The sequence below is a fragment of the Pinus tabuliformis genome, chromosome 5_1 (assembly GCF_031772625.1).
Source record: "Pinus tabuliformis cultivar Carrire ecotype Pingquan chromosome 5_1, CPIR1, whole genome shotgun sequence".
Classification (NCBI taxonomy): domain Eukaryota; kingdom Viridiplantae; phylum Streptophyta; class Pinopsida; order Pinales; family Pinaceae; genus Pinus; species Pinus tabuliformis.
This window is the reverse complement of record NC_142305.1, coordinates 419744126-419764170: the sequence shown is the minus strand read 5'-3', so window position 1 is coordinate 419764170 and position 20045 is coordinate 419744126. Positions and strand designations below refer to the sequence as shown.

Here is a 20045-nt window from a genome sequence, read left to right as displayed (position 1 = left end):
CGAGGAATAAAACATCTCTTTGCCGGCATCAGCGATATTTGTTGGAGTTTATGAACCGGTGAAAAAAAATTGTTAGAGATTTTTCCGGATAATTATAACGTTGTTGCTCATTTGTTAGCAGGTGCTGCTGGAGGTGCAACAACGTCTCTTGTTCGAGTGCCAACAGAGGTTGTCAAGCAAAGGATGCAAACAGGGCAGTTTGCCAATGCTCCTAATTCTGTGCGCCATATGAGTAGTCGCTGTTACATATAGTCACATGAATGTTTGGTGGAGGTAGAACGTCCGAGATTCTTCGAACAGAGGCGTCGGTGAGCCCTGCATTCCGCCTTCTTGCTGGGTTCTCATTACTCTTCGTGTGCTGTGTGCTGTTTTCTCCATTGTGAAAGAATAACTGAGGCCTCAAGAACTTCACGCCTTCGCCAAATGCATTGAAACTTGGACTCAAAATTGAGAGAACAATACGTTTATTAGTAGACTCATATTTAATTAAAACGCTACGGGCGTTTACTAGTGAAATTGTTTTCATCCATAAAATTGCATAGCATATGTGACAATCGTTGTGGAGTTACTTATTGGTTCTAAATCAAGCAAGAAAAGGCGTGGTATTGAGAGTCCAAATGCATCTGGACTACATTCTTCAGTTTTTTTTTGTTGGTGAACGCAGCGCTGTTGAGGATATTTTATACTGCCATATTTTGTGCTTTAACATTGTGCAGAAGCATGCAAATTAATATTTGAATCTACTATACCATTATATCAGAACTATATTTTTTTTCCATTAAGAGTAAAAGTTTTGCAGCAGAAGTTTTTTTTTTCGCTACAGAATGCATTCAATCATATCCATGGTGGGAATAGTTCTCACTGGCAAGGAGAACTATCCTGAATGGTCCCGGATGATAAAACACACCCTCATCTTCAATGAGTTGTGGAAAGGAGTGTGTGTCGGAGAAGGAGACAATGACCCAGTATAGCCTACCTCAGACAAAGAGCTCGTCATTTGGGAAAACAATAACAGCAAAGCCTATGCATTAATCGCATCATTTGTAAATGAAGAGGTAAGTCGCCATATTTCGTCATATTCAACTACCTTTAAAGCCTTACAAAAGCTGAAAGAACTCTATGACTCACATTCTGCACTTGAAGTTGTTCAACTCATGATTAAACTCTTCACTCTTGAACTGCAAAATAATGATCCTCTTGCTCTTGTATCTGAAGTAAAGTCTATAATGCATGAGATCAAATCTACTAAGGTTGAATTGGATATTCCTCTTATCGCTTTTCTCAAGGCACTTTATCCTACTTACTCCAATTATCTTGAGTCATTGCAAGCAAATGGAAATCTCAAAGATATAACCTTTGACTCTCTTGTGAAAAAGTTTGCTGAAAGAGAGAAAGCTTTTGGAAAGAAAACAAATAAGTATGATATGCACAAAAATGAAAAGTTACATGTATTATAAATCTCCACAAGTATTTCATTACCTCTTATTTTGCTCATTCTAGCTTTCCCCAAAAAATGCTTCCCTTCAATTTTTTTTGATGGAGTTGACATCCAAAATGTGATCCAAAGACATATTTTCTACTAATTTAGGAAGAAACTGACTAATATACACCATGGATTGATATACAGTATATCCCTCCACCATAGAACGCTCAGGATGTGTTATTTTTCTAACCAAAGCCTTCAATGATTTCAAGTGCCTCTCCACCATCCACATTGATCTTGTGTGTACAGGTACACACAATTCAATATCCTCAACTTGGTGTATGAGGTAGTGTTCTTGTGCATTAAAAAATGTCGGAGGTAGATACTTTTTCATTTCACACATTAGTTAAGGAATTTCTCTCTTCCAATACTTTATATCTTCTTTATGGATTTCTTTCAATGACAACCATCTACAAGTGATGCAAGAAAATAACATGCTTCAACAAAACATAATATTTTACATTACAAGTAAAACAATACATCTCATTAGGTTGAACAACAAATTAAAAAAACACTTTGCATATAAATCGATACTTACCTCGTGTATTTTCCAAGATCATTATAACTTGTTTGACATTGTTGTCGAAGTCGTCTAGGAGAGATAGAGGTAGAACATACGTAACAATAAAAATGAATCGTAATTTGTTTAATCCAAAGTATAAAAAAAATAAAACTATGAACATGTATACCAATATAGAAATATATATACTAATATAAGTACCATAATGAATGTATGCAATCATGTGTTTTTACCCCACCAAATTCACCTTTCTTTGTTAAGATATTATTTATGTTTGAAGAAAAAACATGTGAGAAGGTTATTTCGATCTTCATCGCTATTTGATCAGATCCCGCTTTGCATTGCATGATTGACTTCCTGAATGTCATTACAAATTTTGACAATTTTTTCTTTATCCTTCCTAAAATTTACGATTCCCTATAACATTTTGTCACATTCTTATCAATATTCATTGTTTCAAATAAATGATATATTCCTAGGTCCTCATAGTAGGGAAACCTCATGAATTAAGTGGGATAACTTTTCATTCCTTGTGGAAGCACATTATTAATAACTTCACGACCTTGATGAAGCATAGAAGAAATCACAACAATTATTATCACATACGGTAAAATAAATTCAATAAAAAGAAAAATTCATAACATTACATATATGATACATAAAAAAATTGTGTACCTCGATAGTTTCTGTTATATTCCAACTTCCATAGGTGAAGTTTCACTCATTGTGGTTTTAATCCAGTGTCTACTTTCACGTTGATAAGATGTTTTTTAGTAGTACGATATCTATGGTTCTTAGGGAGGAAGTGCTTATACTCATCAAACACCTCCTTTCCTAAAAATTTTGAATAACGAGATTTCACCTTAGGACCACAAACTGGACAAGCAAATTTACCCTTTATTTGAAGACCTGCAAGAGATGGATTAATGTTAATTATATGAAGGGATTATTTACAAAGCATGCATGATATCTTCAAATAATTATATAATATTAAAGCACAATATTGGAATGTTACATACCACAAAAATGTGTTAGTCTTGGGGCATCATGAGTTGTCCATACAAGTATTCCATGTAATTGAAATTTCCTCTGCCTTATTGGTTTAAAAATGCCATACATAGTGACGCTAGCCCATAACTTTAGTAACTCGTCGATAAGAGGCTCAATGTATACATTCATATTTTTAAGTTGGAATTTATCTAATTGTTTGAAATTACACATAATTGCTACCATGATACATTTTTTTCACTTACTAGTTCACGGATACCCGGGTCAGTGGGTAGCCGCTACGTCCAGGGTTTTAAACACTGAGTGGACGCCACCCGAAGGGCATCAACACCCCTCGGCCTATTTACTGACCTAACCCCAAGAGCTTTCGGGATTCGACCCTGTGACCTCCCATTGGTGAGGCACTTGATTTGACCGATTGAGCTAACTCTTGGGGCACCATGATACATTTATATAAGTAAATAAATAGATATAATATATTACGCAACAAACATGACAAATGAAAATGTTACATTCATTAAATTAATCTAAACAAATACCTTGAACAATCATTGCCAACATTATGTGCTCCCTCTTTATTGACATCCAAGGAGGAAGGTTATATTATTGATAAAAAAAAATTTGGCCATATTGAGTAAATAGACCTAAGCTCTCCAAATGGATTAACACCATGTATTGCCAATGAAATCCTAACATTATGAGATTCCTCTTTAAAAGAGGATAGTTTTTCCTTAATTTCCCTAAATGCATAACCATATGAAGAATTCGAAGAACACCATATCATTTTATTTTTTGTGTGCATGGTAATCCATAAATCATGTTATGCTTTCACACCTAAGCAATCATTGCAAACGTGGAATTATGGGAACATGATGAAGAACCTTTTGAGGCACCTTTTTTGTTATTAGATCGGTTCAATATCTACTACTCTATCATTGTGAACATTTTGTTTTCAATGCATGTTGTTCGTAATATATGATATGATCATTAGGATATGCATCTATAGCTTGATACTCCATTCCAATTTCTTTCATAATGACATATAAATCTCGATATGTGCAAAGTAAAATATTTAACGATGGTAACAAAATTTCACCTAAAAATCTACAATATAAACAATCACTATTTAGTGTAAAGAATATTATTCATAAATATTGCATTCTTATTTTACACATTAATTAGCACACAAAAAGGAAAAAAATCAACATTTAAGTATAACATGTGATAAAAAATATTACATACCTTACGATCTGTGTCATACAAGTGTGTGACAAACCATTCAAAATCTTTAAGTTCACCAACAATAGTCCAACGAAGAGAATATTTATTCTTGAGCCTTCGTAAAGTGATGTTGTTACCTTTTCTATAAGAGGTACATAAAAAATATCATCATTGTCCTCATCGTGATCATTGATCGGTCAAGCGAACAAGTCTTGGATCAATTCATGTGTCCCATAATCTTGAACTATGTTATCATGCCAAGAGATGCTTTACATCCTAGTATGAGGGAGATGTTGTCATGTAATGTTACATTTAAAAAAATAAATACTTACAACAATAAATTAAAAATAATAATAATAACAAAATTAAATCAATGTTTTCCATTAATAAAATATTTCAATTTTCATCCTAATTTTACATCCACGACATAAAGTAATTGAAAGTAAAGAAAAAAATATTTATTAATATTAAATAGATATGTAATTCCTTCAATACTTAATATGGAGTGGACAAATTCCATGTTAAAATAATATAATTGATATTACATGATATGTAATCCATTCTATGTTTAGTTGGCACACAATAGTTAAAATAAAAACATATTAATAACCAAAAAATATTTTATTGGTAATCATAAATAAAATATTTCAATGTCCATATTAAAAAAATAGTTTTATATCTAGTTTATATAAATAAAAATAAAGTAATTTAAATAGAATATATATATATATATATATATATATATATATTCAATTTTCATTATAAGGGATATGTGTAATTTATCACATTCTTCATTTGGAATATATATATATATATATATATAGAGAGAGAGAGAGAGAGAGAGAGAGTTATTGTTTAAGTTTTTCTTAAAGAGATATTTGTAATTCATTCATTTTTTAATATGAAATTGACGTATAACATTTTAAATATCAATAACAAAAAATAATGTATATAATTTGTATTAACATGTATCTATGGGCTACGCAGTAGCGTTATAGATTAAGTGATATTTGACACCCATCTTCTCAATCGTATTGCAAACTTTGAGCTGCTTAACGATCATGCACCTGACTTTGACCACAAGCCTTTTTCCTTAACTCTCAATATTGGCATGCATACTAGCCACATGCAAGAGAATTGTGAGAGTCAATTGTACACTCATTTCAATAAGAATAATATAGACCTCTTCCTAAAGGATTTAAAGAGGAATTTAGGCTTCCTAACATATAATAATAACAATGACCAAATCTATTATAATTTTACTACTACCCTTTCCACTACCCTTAACAAATTCTCTACCAAGGTGTCGTATAAAAAGATTAACATAACTTCCAACCCTTGGTATGATAAGGACTGTAAAATTGCCAAGAATGCAATTAGAGATGCTCTTAATGATACTGTAAAGCTCATAAATATAAGTATATACAAATATCTTATTGAAATGAAGAAAAGTTCCTATATTAATACGAGACAAGAGCATATTATTCACCTTTCTAAATTTGCGCCTAGAAAGTTTTGGTGGAGTGTGCTTGTTCGTAAAACAAAAGATAATCATTTGATCCCCTTAGAGAATTGGGACATCTACCTTAAGAAGTTGTATGACTCCCCGGACACCATGGGAATCATCTTAAACACTCCTATAATGGAGATATATTTTCTTTATAATACGTGGAGCTTGGAATTAAGAGCTCGCTAATGAGAAAGCTAAAGATATTGAAGGATACCAAGTTGAAATATTCAAAATGGGAAGGTTTATCCTCATCCCTCATATCCACAAGCTTCTCAATTTGGTGGTAAAGCATGGTTTCCCTAAGCTTTGGATGCAAAGCCTTATTGTGCCTATCTTTAAAAGTGGGGACAAAAATGTTCCCTCTAACTACAGGACCATTATGATTAGCCACATTTTAGCCAAACTATATGGGATCATTTTGGAAAAGAAGATTAGCCTCTGGCTTGAAAGCCATGGTAAAAGAGATAAAGGGAAACCTAGTTTTAGGGATCATCACTCAACTATCAACCATCTTATCACTCTTAGGATCATTTCTGAGGAGTGTCGCAATACTAAAACTGACCTCTTTTGTTGTTTTGTTGACTTTATTAAATATTTCGATTGTTACTCAGGATAAGCTATGGAAAAAATTTGAAGAGATAATGGTTCCTCCTGAGTCAAGGATTGTTTTGATTCGTCTTTACGAAAATGTTGTCGCCAATATTAATACCAACAAAAGGTTGTCTAAAGAAATTAAATGCAATATTAGGGTTAAGTAAGGGTGTCCCCTATCCCATACCCTTTTTGGCATTTACATCGATAAGCTAGAGGAGTGTTTGGAAACTGTGGGCTGCATTGACCCCATGCTTGATGGTATGGTCATTAATTTTCTCCTTTAAGTCAATGATATTGTTCTTCTAGCTAGAAGCCATGATGACGCTCACAAGTAGCTTAAGAATCTTCATGGTTACTGCTCTAAGATTGGTATGACAATTAATACGTACAAGACTAAAGTCATGATAATTAAATCCAAAAAGATAAACCATGGTAATTTTGTCTATGATAAAAATTACTTGGAGAAATTTTCTTCATACAAGTATTTAGGTATTGACATCCATTATCAACCCAAATGGAATTGTAGCATTGAGAAAAGTATTATTGGAGGTTGTAAAGCTTATTATGAGTTGAAAATAATTATAAGTAATCTCTTCTATGGATTTGTAGTAAAAATAGGTTCCTCTTTGAGACTGTCGTCATCCCTGTTATTTTATATGGATGTGAGGTTTGGGGTTGTAGTATATCTAGAGAGTCATGGTGAAATATCGATATTATTAAAAATAATTTATAAACTATAACCTCAAGATTAAATGAAATTATCCTATCCTATCCTCTTGATCGAAACTAACTTTTCCCCCATTGAAAGCATGATTATGTTTAGGTATTTGATGTATAAGAAGAATATTTATAACATGGAAACTAAGAGGCTTCCCAAAATTGCTTCTAACTCTAGCCAAAAACCCCACCTCTACCTCAGGCATGGGTGGCATAAGGATGCCTAGTCTTGGCTCAACCATTAGGGTATAAAGGAGGAGATCATCCTGAGGAATAAGGATGGTATCAAAAATACTATTACCTCCAAATTTAAGGATAAATTGTGGGATGATAAAGAGCTGGAGGGAAAAAGGAATCTAAGGAATTATAAGGAGGTGATCAACCCTACCCTTGCTAACCAAAGTTATCTCTCTATTTTAACCAATACTAAGAAAAAAATGAACATTGCAAAGATAAAAACCAATTCTCATTAGCTTTGAAATGAAATTGGACGGTGGTCTATTCCCAAAACTCCCTAATATGAAAGAATCGGTAACCTTTGCGATACTAAGAGGGTGGAAGACGAAAAACATTTTCTCTTAGATTGCCTGATTCTTACTCACATCCATTCAAATTTCCAAAACATTTGCCACACTTCCAATATTTTGGACTTGTTAAGTTAACCTAACTATAGTGATCTTGGAGCACTTGTTTCCCTTCTTTTTGATCATAGAAATAAAACTTTAAAGAGTCGCAATTAATTTCTTACTTTCTTAAGGTTTGATAGACCTCATTGGTCTTAGTGGACATATATATATATATATATACACAAACATTTAATACTTTAAAAAATATTTATATAGAGAAAGTTCTATAGATATATGTTTTCTATTTCTAAATATGATTAGGCCATGTGATAACATTTTAATATGTAAAATATGAATCATAAATAAAATATTTCAATATTAACTATGTATATATTATATAAAAAAGAATATATATAGAAAGTTTAATATGGATTATACATGTGTGTAAAAATTTAATATGATATATATATATATATATATATATATATATAATATAAAGAGAATTCTATTTTTATTATTATTTATAGTTCATTCATTTTTTAATATGAGATTTATATGTGACATATATATATATATATATATATATATATATAAAGAGAAACCTATGGATATATATTACATATCGGAGATTACTTACCATACTTGGCCTCGATGGATCTGCAAGGTCTCAATCATGGCCTCAAAAGCATCCACAACACAAGATAATTTTCTAGATAAAATATTAGACAAACACAATGCATATAATGATGCTAATGTCTCACGAGATCTGGTAGATGTTTTGCTTGCAGCCTCTGCAGATAAGGACATGGAGTTACAAATTACACGAGACAATATAAAGGTCGTCATTTATGTGTGTAAAAAATGAAGCATGTGCAATATTTTATTTTCACTTTCAAATAAATTAGTGCAATTATATAAATTAAATTCTTAATGTTGATTGTAGAGTTATCAAATTGGAGTGAATTGGAGAAAAAAATACAGAAATTCGACAATCTGATTCATATGTGTAAAAATTCCATAGAAATTTGATTTTGTCCACAATATAAGTAGCTAATCAAGTGGCTGACCTAGAATATGATTCATAATTGCATGTAGGAAATGACAAGTAATTGTGAGGGGACAATTCCTATTTTTCAATTTCATGTTTTTTTCAAGTAAAAAAAAACAACGATCTTTCTTTACAAAAACAAAAGATGGTTACACATGCAAAATTATGAAAAGCTTCAAAGTCCCAAATAATATGGGAACAAAAGAAATATAACGAACATGCAGGGTCTATAAATAGAGTGCCAAAAAATAACATAAGAAATTTGTATGTCCATGAAACCACTAGACCATCAAGGGAGGAGGTCAACGTTGTCTGCCCTAGTCGAACCATAGAAAGACATCCAAGATCAATGAAAAGAGAGCACATGAACACATGTGTATCCACGAAACCACCATACCACTAGGAGAGGACGCCATCATCGCCAATCCTAGTCCAAGGTAGAGCATCCTTTCACAAGTTGAAATATCCCTCACTGCAAATAGATCAATTGTCCATAAATTAGAAACCCATCTACCCATCCCTGACGGTGGTCCCTCTCTTGGAGAGGGAGTTTGTCAAGGAAATTTTCTTCCTGTAAATATGGCAGAAATAGATGGAGGGGAAAGAGGTAGTCATGGCCCAAATTTGCTCCATCCAGTGGGAGATGGAAGGGATAAAAATTGTGGAGAGGCCATCAATCTAGTCAATGGAATTATTCAGGTATCCAATGATAAAAATCTAGTCAATTTCCAACCATTTGGTGCACGTGATAACCCCCCCATAATTCCAACACCGATGCTCAAATATTTGTGCCAAGACCACCTGATCAGTAAAAATGATAGGCCATAGTAGGGCTAAACCGTATGATAACATCACATCCACAAGCCCCTTTCATTGTAGCACCATCAAAGTAACCTATAGGGAATATGTTATCAAGGTTCCTATGAGACCATCTGCAAAGGTGGGGTGTAGGGCTCAAAGGGATAATATCCATAAAATAGGTCGCGATAGATGATGCAATAGACATCAGATTAGGATATTTATTCTCAAAGATGAAGGTGTTTTTGCTACGCCAAATTCCCTAGCAAATGTAAAGAGGTAAAGCCTAGAAGGCCCCATTAAGGAGGACTAGTTTTGAAAGAAATATGTGATGGAAGATTAGTTTACCAGTGTGGTGATCTTGAGAGTATTGAGACCTCCCTCCAAAAGGAGATTAAGAAATGACAGAGAAGAAAAATATGATTCATCTCCTCATTAGCAGATCTACATAGTGAACAAAGCCCAGGCCCTACGAATCCTCTCTTGATTAAGTTTTCCTAGGTGAGTATTTAATTATGGAAGATGAGCCAAATGAAACATTTTAACTTTGCTGGAGCTTCCCATATCCACATACTATCTAACCAAATAGTACTTGGGGATTAAAGGAAAGAATTTATTATGAATGAATATGCTTTTTAGCAGAGATAGAGTTTCCATTTGTGTTTCCATCCCAATTAAGGATGTTAGCATGTTCTGATAGGGTAATACGATCCTAGCACAAGTGAAGATGATATCTTTCCCATTCTAGCACCAAATCTAGGGGGATGTCCAAATCGTTTGCATGAATACAGTGGGAGGATGATATCAACAAGGAAGAAGTAGCCCCACCCCTATAGAAATTTGACCAAGGGAGGCAAAAGAATATGTGCTCCCTCCATACCAAAGATGACATCAAGCCCACAAGGATGTTGATTCCATAACAAACCTTCCACTTGAGGTTGCTACAAAACCATGGCCTAGATTTCATTAGTATGCAAAAAATATATGAGGCCCCTTTCTTCACTGACACCTCAACCTTTACCTACTCCTCAAGATTAACATTATTAAGGTGCTTTCCTAAAATGATTTAATGCCAGATTCTAGGCCCCTTGAAGTCCCTCATAAATTCTTAGTTAGTAGTGCCATGTTGAAGAGCTTAGTGTCTTTAATACCCTAGACACCCTCATCCTTCAGTCTACAAATTACAAAGAGCTTCGTAAGGTGGAATTTTCATTTAATTCCAGCCCCAACCCATATGAATATAGCTAGTATAGAGTCAATATCCTTGATCACTGACATGGGAAGAAGAAAGAAGTGCATCCAATAAACATAAATTACTTGGAGAACAACCATAGTCATGATCAAACTGCCTCCAATTGATGATCCATTTTTCTCCCATAAGGTCATTTTCCTTTAGATTTTCCTAATGATCCAAGACTATTCCTTTTACATATAGTTGTAGGGCTTCAAGTAAACACCCAGGTACTTGAAGCCATCAACCAATGGCTTGATTCTAATCCAAAATAGATTAACAATATGTATGGTTTCTTCATCCTAAGGACAATATGTAATAAACTCATATTTATATTCATTAATGCAAATACCAGAGGCATTCCCAAACTTCTTAAAGACTAGATGGAAGGAGTTCCATTCAACCATCCTAGATAGTCCCATGCAAAGGACATCATCCACAAACAATAAATGTGAAAGATGTATGTTAGATGTGACCCTACAACCAGATATGCACCTAGCCAACTTTGATTCTAATATTCCTATGCTCAGCCCATCCATAACCGGGATGAAGAGAAGAAGCAAGAGCACGCAACCTTGCCTCAGACCTCTAGATATCATAAATAAGTCTGTAGGCATACCATTAATTGAGACCACCAAGTTTTTCATTGTAACACATGCCATGATCCAATTAATGTGTCAGCAATGGAGTCCAATCCTAAATAAGATCAACCGGAGGAGGTCCCAATTGAATTGATCATATGCTTTAATGAGGTAAATTTTCATCAAACTAGCTTCTAATTTGTGGAATTTTATGGAGTGGATGCATTCCTGGGCAATTCCAACAACATCCTGTATGTGCCTATCTGTAAGAAAACCAAACTATTATGCAAAAATGTGTTCGGATAAAATCCTTTTGAGTATGTTAGATAATAAATTAGAAATCATTTTATATGTTAGGTTACAAAGAGAAATATGCCTATAGTCATAGAAGTAAGAGGAGTGAGATTTTTTAGGACTGAGTGCGAGAAAAGTGGCATTGATTGCACTTGAAATATTTTGGGATAGCCAAGATTCCTTTTTCATATGTATGGGATCAGTAGCCACCAAGTCAAAGAAAAATAAGAATAACTCGACATGCCAGCCATTCAGACCTAGAATCTTGTCCTTGGCCAACTCTTGCAAGACTCCTTGAAGCTCTTCTATAGAGATAGATTTTTACAGGTATTCAATGACTTCCTTGTTGATCATGTGGGGGAATAGTTGGGAAATTTCCATTTGGTCTTCAATATTGGCCACTTCCTGAGCATAAAATTATTTTTGAAAGTGTCAACTTCCTGTCAGATATCCTATAATGACATAAGAATTTTTCCCTTAAAGTCTCATATGTGCTAGATTGTTTTGGCCCCTCTAATTTTTGATGCAACCATGTGGAAATATTTCATATTTTTTTCATCGCTTTGAACCCAAGCCAATTTGATTTTAATTCTCCATTCATCTTCTTGCAACTTTAAGATCTTGTCCTTATGAACTGATAAGTCCAAAATTGTCTGCCTCAACTGTTCAAAGAAGCAGACTAGTAGCAAGGGGTCCTTCAGTCTAGCAATTTGATTGTCAATGAGGGCAAGATCCCTAGATTTTTCTTTCCTATGCTTAACAACCCAAGTTTTGACTAGGGATTTCAAGCGTTCAAATTTATATGTCATGATATCCATCTTTCTGGGGAGAACATTGTCAATAGGAAGAGTCTAGTCTAGGAATCATGAATCAGGTCTATTATCTCTTTTTCTTGGAGCCACAAGTGACAAAATTTGAAGGGAAGTGCTCCAGCCTCAGATTCGCCCTCCCATTCTAAAATATGGCGTCATGATTCGAGGTCCTAGTAAAGGTGGATGAAGAGGTCAAATTTTTAAGTCTCGGTAGTAAGGTTCTGTGAACTAGATATCTCTCAAGCCTCTAAGCTATACCATCCCCTCTAGTCTGTCTGTTTTTCCAAATAGGACCAAGAGGGCAGGGAACAATGTCCATCAACGATTTGCATTGAAATAGCTTTTTGAAAAATCTCTTTGAAGGATCAAATCTACTATTTTGGCCTTGCATGGAAGGGTTTAGAACATTGAGAAAACAACAAAAAAACAAGAAATGAAGTAATTTGAACTTTAACAATGAAGGTTATCAATATTTGTAAAAAAGTAATTTAAATAATTTTAAATAAATACATATCTAATATTTACTTTTAAATATGTATTAATTACATAGAGAAATTAGGGAAAGATTTATATTGAACCTTTGGGTTTTGAAAAGTACTAATAATTTGTAGGGAAAAGTAGTTTTAAAACTATGCATATTAACTAAAATTATTAGAATTATTTACATTTAAAAAAGAATAGGAAAAAAATGAAGAAGGTAAACAAGAGCAAAAGTTATAAATAAAAAAGTTTAGAAATTATACATGCAGTTAAAAATATTTTCAAATGTTTATAATCATATATATATATATATATATGAAAGAGTTTTATTCAAATTTTATTTAAGAGAGATTTGTAATTCATTCATTTTTTTAATATGATTTTGACATGTAACATTATATATATATATATATATATATATATATATATATATATATATAACAAAATTAACTATGTAGTGAGAGTTCTATAGATATATGTTTTCTATTTCTAAATATGATTGGGGTATGTATTAACATTTTAATATGTAAAATGTGAATCATAAATAAAATATTTCAATGTCAATTATGTATATACTATATAAAACAAAAGAATGTGTGTGTGTGTGTGTATATATATATATATATAAGTTTAATATGGATTTTATATAGAAAAAGAGATAATTCTTATTTTATTAACAATTATTTTAGGAGATCCGTAATTAATTTTTTTAAATATAGAATTGACATATAACACACATTCTAATTTTAAATATGATTGAGTACATATTAACATTTTAATATGTAGAATGTCAATCATATATAGAATAATTTATTATAATATATATATATATATATTAAAAAAGGAAAAAATGGTGAAACTTGGTATCAATTTCATACATATATATAACTTTTTATTAATTAAATTTTTTTAATATGGATTTTATATTAAAAAACCAAAAATATTTTTTTATATATAAAAAAAGAGAATTATATTTTTTTGGAAATTTATAATTTATTCATTTTTTAATATAAAATTTACATTTCATATTTTGAATAGTAATAACAAAAACTATTTTATATATATACACACACATATATAAAGAGAACTTTATGGATATATATTTTCTACTTCCAAATATAATTAGGATAGGAATTAGCATTTTAATGTGTAGAATGTGAATCATAAATAAAATATTTCAATGACAATGAGGAATCAAATATTTCTATATATAAATTTTTCCTAAGTTCTACATTCAAAAAACAAAAGTTTGCATTTTGAGAGTTTTGAGCCCTCTTCGAGCTTGGTAGATCCACAGTTAAGATGTATCTATGCTGGGTGTAATCTTATTGTAATTTTACACATCAATATACTATGTTGAGTCTAGGTCCCAATGTTGGATGGAAGAATAATTTGCCCACGAGTGAAATGTTATCACCAAAGTCATGGAAAGCTCAGTCAAACTTAACTCCACTTAAGATAGTTTAATTCCCCACATGATGATTCTCATCCTTAACCCCTCACTATTAAATCAACCGAATAATATATAACCTCTCTATCTACTTTTCTCAGAATTAAAATTAACCATATAGAAATAATTTTCCTTTGTTTTTAAATAAATAAAATAATTACAATGTTCGCTATTTTAGACCTTTTCTTTTTGTTGATACATATTAATCTTGAACTTCATGATAATTCAGAAAATTCAGAGAAAGTATTGATTTTATTGAGTTATTCATTTTTGTTTTTTAATTTTAAAATATGATTTAAAATTACATATATTTAATTAAGATTAGAACTAATCTTAATGGTTCAATATTATGAGATATTTGATAAGAGTCAAAATCCATTTCTGGCACACCACTAAAAAGTCATTCTAAATTATGTACTTTTTCTTAAATAAAAATAATAACGTAGCTAATCATAACTCTCTATACTACTCATTCGATCACCAAATTATAATAAATTTTCATATCCGCATATCCTCTCCTTGAACTATTTTAATAAATAAAATAAATAAAGTCGTCGCCATTGACAATAATTTTTAGAATTTCTCATTAATAATCTTAAACGTCATTATAATCAGGAAATAAAAGTTATATTAATAACTTTTCAATGGACTTTGGCGAAGGAATAACTTGCCGTTTAGGTCATCGAAAATCAACGTACATTTGGTATTCACTTCTCGTAAAAATAATTCTTTTAACTGACTGATCATCAACTTCGACGCCCTGAAATGTATTTGTCCTGCGTGAGACCAGAGGACACACCGGAAGAGTTGATATTGGGCTTTATCAGGCAGGGAGGTCGAGGAGTTGAGATATGCAAGGTTACTTTTGGACCACTTTGAGTTTTGTCTGAAACTCGCTGCGGCGGCACTGGTTACTTTGGTGGTGGCGCGGAGGGTGAAAAGCAGGAGGAGGTTGCCCCCTGGGCCTTTCCCGTTGCCCATCATCGGAAATATGCTTTCCATACTGGGAGGGCTTCCACACCAAGCACTGGCAGCACTGTCTCTGAAATTCGGGCCTCTCATGTCTCTCTACTTCGGCTCCAATCTCGTCTTGGTCATCTCTTCTCCTGATATGGCCCGGGAGTTTCTGAAGACTCATGATCTGAATTTCGCAAGCAGATCTCCATCAGTTGCAGGTAACTACTTGTTGTATAATTCTTCCGACATCGGCTCAGCTCCGTATGGCCCTTACTGGAGGCAAATGCGTAAGATCTGTGTTTTACAAATGCTGAGCTCCAAACGATTGGATCACTTCCGCTTCGTAAGAGAAGAGGAAGTCTCTGATTTGCTCTATTATTGTTAATTCAGAGCGTCCAGTAAATATTGGTCAAACTGTGTGGATTTTTTTTTTCAGAGAGAAAATCAATATATGATCGAGGCCAGTAGATATTACAGTATATGGCCGAATCCGTGACCGAAGCCGTTACAAATATCCTTCATAAGACCGAAGCCAGCAAATGACCAAATATCCTTCGTGGGAAACCTACCCTTACCAACGATATAGTCTGCAGGATGACTTTCGGTAGAAAGTATTGTGACCACGACTTGGCAATAAAGGAGTGAAGGAAATGATCAAGGAAACATTTCTGCTGCTGGGTGATTTTAATATCGGAGATTACATACCGTACTTGGAATGGATGGATCTGCAAGGTCTCAACCGTGGCCTAAAAAACATCCACAACACTCAAGATAACCTGCTAGATAAAATATTAGACGAACACATTGCGCAGAATGAGGCCTATGAACCGCAAGACCTGGTGGATGTTTTGCTTGCAGCCTCCGCAGATAAGGATATGGAGATACAAATTACACGAAAAAATGTTTGATAAATGTTGATAGTATGATTATCAAATTTTAAGGAATTTCTGGAAAAAATCTTTAATCCTATTTATAGGTTAAATAATTATATAAATAATTAAGTCCACTTTATAAATAGTTAATTGCGTGGATGACCTAGAGTCTGGTTCATAATTGCTGGTATGGCAACTAATTGTGAGGGAAAATTCTTATTTTTCAATTTCAGTGTTGCATTGAAGGGTTTAGAAGGTTGAGAAAACAGGAAAAGAAAGTTCAAAGTGTTGCACTAAAGGGTAATGAAAGGTTTAGAAAGTTGAGAAAATAAGAAAAAGCAGTGTTGCAGGGAAGCGACCTAGATCTTGCTCCCAATCTGCCCTCTGGATAGGAGTGATTAGGGAACGGTTCGGGAGCGTGTTCCCTAAAATTTTTTTCGCTCTCTGCCTTTTAGGGAGCGTTTGTGTTTTTTGCAATTTTTTTTTGTAGTAATGTTCGAAATGCAAATTTTTTTAAAGAAACAATAATTTTTGAGTGGGGCAGATTAAGATCAAGTATAGGCCCTAGTATTGATATGCTATTCATGGTAAAAGTGACATTCTCCTTAATCTTCATTTTCATCCTTTTACTTAAACTTTTAACATTACATGAAATGACTCAGGATGTTTGAGAGTGGTTCTGGCCTCATTGGATTTCATATGCAGAAAGTAGAATTTTAGATTTAATTCAAAATACAACAGACTATGGAGAAAGTAGAATTTTAGATTTAATTCAAAATACAGCAGACTTATCAGTTTTTCAGGATTTGAGGATTGGGGGATTACAATGTTTCCATTGAATTTTGTCATGTATTAGGGTATGGAACTCGTATTCAATCAAGAGCACCAATCCCTCTATGTACCTTGATGTTAGTGACATTGGTTGTCGAACTCCTCTATCATGACCCTCCTAAAAATGTAAGCATCACTCAAACAAAATCTTGACTTGACATGCTATGCTTGTTCTATCTTATGTTAATGCTTAGAGGGTGATATTAATGACAAAGATCCAACAAAATCTTGACTTGACATGCTATGCTTGTTCTATCTTATGTTAATGCTTATAGGGTGATATTAATGACAAAGATCCCTATACAGATACAAAGGTAATGACAAAGATATCTCTAGATATTAATGGTTAGAGGTTGATATTAATGACAAAGATCCTGATTTTCCAACAAGACTAAAAAATTAGACATTTCTAGTAGTGGCAAGAGGCCCAAGCATAACAAATAGATAATAGATTTAGACATTTCTAGTAGTGGCAAGAGGCCCAAGCATAACAAATAGATAATAGATTTACTTTTGTTTTCTAGTTTCTAGTAGCTTTTATAACTATTGACTCTTTCATATTTATTATTATATTTTTTTAAACAATATATGACAATTTAAGTTTGAAGTTGACAATTATAACTCATTAGTAATGAATTATCAATATGATTGAAAGTTGAAAGTTGTTTCATTTCATTTCATGTGAGATATTATTTGTTGTAATGGGTTACACTTAGATTACAAGTACAACTTTGGTGATCAATGATGATAAATGTTATATATTGAATTTTGAAAGCTTGAAACTTTAAGATTGATGAATCACGAGACTCAATATGTTGTATGTTACTATGTTATGAATTTGTGGACGTGGTTGATGAAGATTATAACTTCTAGATGATTGTTGTTATATGGTTCAATCTATGTTTTTTTTTATTTTTTTTTTATATCTAATTCATTATTCTACATGTTTTTGTTGACATATATGTATCAAAATATAATATATATATATATTTATATATATAATATAAAAAACGCTCCGGGATTGGCTGCCAAACGCTCCCGTTTTGGCTCCTGCTCCTCCTTTCGCTCCGGCTCCCAAGTAACACTGAGAAAAAGAAAGAATTTGACCCCAAATAGTTAAGGTTAAGGTTAGCAACTTTTGTAAAAGGTAATTTAAATATGTTTATATCAAGAAGAATTTTAATTTTTAAATAAGTAGGTTTTTAATAATTAAAAAAAAAAGAAAAGAAAGAGATTTAAAAAAAAAAAACAGAAAAAATTTTATATTGAAGTTTTGAGTTTTGAAAAAAAAAAAATTTAGATGAAATAAGTGTGGGCTTTTTTTATAATTTATAATTTTAAAACTATATATAATTTTAAAATTCTTATTCTCAAATAATTTTTTTAAAAAAATTCTAAATCTTTATTTCACAATCATTTTTATTTTTTAAATTTTGAAATCCCAATTCCAAAATATTTCACCCATTTCAGGTATTAATGCTATCGCCTGCAACATTAAAAAGATATAAAAAGTCTTACAACTAGAAACAGCATTTAATAATATGATTATGCTAGTAAATAAGATTTACAAGGATTGATGATACAATGCTGTATTGATATCTTGATGATGATGGCAGGATATGTTGGCCGCTGGCACGGACACGTCGTCTGCAGGAATAGAGTGGGCAATGTCCGAATTGTTGAGGAACCCACCAGTGCTCAAGAAGCTTCAGGACGAGCTGGAACGTGTTGTTGGAATGGAGCGCATGGTGCGTGAATCTGATCTTCCTCGTCTCCCTTATTTACAAGCTGTGGTGAGAGAAACGCTTAGACTCCATCCACCAGGGCCGCTTGCCATTCCCCACAATTCTGTAGAAGCCTGCAATGTGTTAGGCTATGAAATCCCCAGAAACACTCGCGTTTTGGTGAACCTTTGGGCTATAGGAAGGAACCCAAAGTCATGGGAGGATCCGGAAAGGTTCGTGCCGGAGAGATTCATGCAAGATGGCTGCCTGGACGAAAAAATCAAGAACTTTGAGTGGATGCCATTCGGAGCAGGAAGGAGACGATGCCCGGAGAGCTGCTGGGAACGCTTCTTGTCGAGTTTGCAGTGGCGCAGCTAGTGCACTGCTTCGACTGGAGGCTTCCTGATGAGATGATTGGGCAGGAATTGGGTATGTCTGAAAAGTTTACTGGACTCACCGTACCCAGGGCAGATGAACTCGTGGTTGTTCCGACTTCTCGCCTTCCATTGGTGCTTTAATCTCGGCAGCCGCTAACCAGCCTGCCCATTAAATGTTGGGGTGATGGAGGTTGGATAACTTGTTAACACGTAAATTCCAATTTTGTATTTAATGCTTAGTTTCAGAATTTACGTGTATCCAGCTTGCATCTCCCCAAACATTTAATGCCCTATAACAAGCTGGTTAACCGCGACCTTTAATCTCTAATCTCTATGTGGCAACCTGCTTCCCTGCGCTTAGCCTTCAATAAAAACTAAGAAAACTCTTACTTTTTTATTGAAATCTTTGCCTGGTTTTAAAAGCATATATATAAATAAAGAGTTTTGTCCATTATCATTAAGGTATTTTATTATTTATATGTTTGTGATGTTATTTTATTATTTATATGTTTGTGATTATCATTTAGTTATTTTATTATGTATACGTTTGTGTTTGTAAATTTATAATTTTAAAATTTATTTTTCTGATATCAATATAGTTTTATAATTCACTTTATTAATATCATATAAATGGATACGATTAAAATATTGATAATGTAGAATGATTTGGAAAAAAAAAATTAACATTAATTTTTTTTATGATACGACTAATTTTAGCCTTAGTGTTATATTATTTTGTCAAAATTTGTTTTTATATGTAGTAGTGGGGATACCCTCTAATCCATGGGCGATTATGGTTGGCCTTTACAAATGCGTATATCCGCTACATATATGGGAGTATGAGAATCTTTCATGGAACCTACACTAAATAATTGATCTTATATCCTCTTAACAAGCCTAGTGTAGACCTTTGACACATATTTATGGCATAATGAGGAGGATAGTGAGAGGAAGAGGTAGGTCATCAATTC

The 20045-nt window shown here is 32.9% G+C and overlaps 1 pseudogene; it reads left to right on the top strand.

Moving 5' to 3' along the window:
• The first annotated feature begins 260 nt into the window (after window positions 1-260).
• LOC149165269 (cytochrome P450 71AU50-like) lies at window positions 261-19215 on the top strand (annotated as a pseudogene).
• Window positions 19216-20045: the final 830 nt, after the last annotated feature.